Genomic DNA, 1763 nt, shown 5'->3' on the forward strand with positions numbered 1-1763 from the left:
AGGAGGGGCTGGTCCCTTACTGCCTCGCCTGCTTCTCCTTTTGGGTGTCAACTGGTTTGAAATGCTTGGGGAGATGCTCTGTAAGTTGACAGCCACTTTTTCTGGTAGTGCTTTCTGAAAATTTAACTTTTTGTTTGGAAGTTGGAGAAAAATTGCCCGTATTTAGGCTCGTCTTTCGTCTTCCTCTTTGAAAACACTCATTCCAGGCGTCGAGAGTGCCTTTGGATGTGTTTTTCCAGACGCCCGTGCTGGCTGGAAGTAAACCATCCTTTCAGGTGGAGGGGACTCTTGAGGCAGACAGCCGGCCTGGATTGTCCCGCAGGAGCCCGGAGCAGGCTCCCCACTTCACGTACTCCGCCTGCCTCGAGCCTCGGGCAGCCAGGGTGCCGGGGTGCGTTCGCTCCTGGGGGTGCAGCAGGCCAAGGCGGGGCGGGGATTGGCCTCTGGGGCTGGGCTGGTGGAGCGAGGAGGGGGGAGTGTGCGGAAGGAGGGGGCAGGGGAGGGTTCGGCTAGGAGGAGGGCTTCTCAGCACCGCCGCCACCGCGGCAGCCACGACGCGGAGCGCGGTCTTGGAACAAAGTGAGGGCGCAAACTTCCCCCGCTGCTGCCTCGGCCTCTAGCAGCCTTTCGGAGATCAGGGACCCAAGGAACTGGCGAGGAGGCGCCCCGAAGGCGAGCTCCCGGCACTCGATTGCTGGGGCTAGGTTGGAGGCTGCGAAGAGGGGCGAGCCAAGGTAAGGAGCCCATTCGGCCGCCCCTGGAGATTTCAGACAAAGAACGTCGTCCCCCCGTACAGTGCGCCCACCTCGGGGGGCAATCGTGGGAGAGGCCCGAGGGCGTGGGAGCGAGACGTAGTCTGGCTTCGGCTTGCCTCACCTGCCCACCGAGCTCCGGCGCTGGAGTGCCTCATGCCAGCCCCAGCCCAACTCCAGGCTGCTCCCTCGCGCACTTGGCCGCTCTCCCCACGTACATCTCCAGTTGCTGCCCCACCTTCTGGGAGCTTGGGCTGCTGGATAGGAGGGTCCCAGCTCGCTCCAGGGCTTTAAGAAGCCGCACTTTCTCCCACCCTTTCCCTCTTCTTTCTTTTTCTCCTTCGTTGCGCTCATTTATCTTTTCTTCCATCTTCCTCCTTTGGATTCGGTGTGCGGAATTGCTGGTCCGGGCTGCGGGTAGTGGGGAGGAAAGAATGAGGTGCTATCTCATTCTCTCCCCTCCCTGGACGGAGGGCCGGCCACCCCTTTGGAGCACCTCAGGAGGCAGGGTCAGTCCGCCTTTCTATAGTTAGCCTGAGCCCGGAGAGAGTCAGCACTTCCTAAAACCGCTGTGGAATGGGGTTTCCCCTGAATACCGCTTACAGACCTCTTTGTAAAGTTAGCTCTCTGATAACAGTACTTTGCTTCCATTCTTCCTAATCTGCTGGGGATCCAGGCCGTGAGAGGTTCGCTGGGTGGGTGGATGGGGGAGATGTGGAAGTAGGAGCGAGGTGCTTCTGATTAAGAGTTAAGTCTTGACACAAAAGAGAAGTTTGTTGTCAAATGAAGTACTCCAGTAAAGGACTGCATGTCTCTGTTGCTAAAAGTGTCTTGGACTGGGGAGTAAAAGGATTCCATCGACTTAACTTTGAATCATTATTCCCCTAACAAAGTTCTTAAGCAGCCCAGAATAGTAAATAGCTTCCAGTACAACGAGAGAGAGAGAGAGAGAGAGAGAGAGAGAGAGAGAGAGAGAGAGAGAGAAGGAGAGAGAGAGAGAGAGAAGGAGAG

At 57.2% G+C, this 1763-nt stretch overlaps 1 protein-coding gene across 2 annotated transcripts in view; it reads left to right on the forward strand.

The window, feature by feature from the left end:
- The first annotated feature begins 566 nt into the window (after positions 1-566).
- LOC114031508 (T-lymphoma invasion and metastasis-inducing protein 2-like) overlaps positions 567-1763 on the forward strand; it is a 288383-nt gene continuing 287186 nt past the window's right edge. For both annotated transcript variants that reach the window (XM_027846621.1, XM_027846622.1), the window contains exon 1: positions 567-734. The gene's annotated coding sequence lies outside the window, so the exon portion shown is untranslated. The remainder of the gene's footprint in view (positions 735-1763) is intronic.

The sequence above is a fragment of the Vombatus ursinus genome, unplaced genomic scaffold, assembly GCF_900497805.2.
Source record: "Vombatus ursinus unplaced genomic scaffold, bare-nosed wombat genome assembly UNPS02015175.1, whole genome shotgun sequence".
NCBI classification, from domain to species: Eukaryota; Metazoa; Chordata; class Mammalia; order Diprotodontia; family Vombatidae; genus Vombatus; species Vombatus ursinus.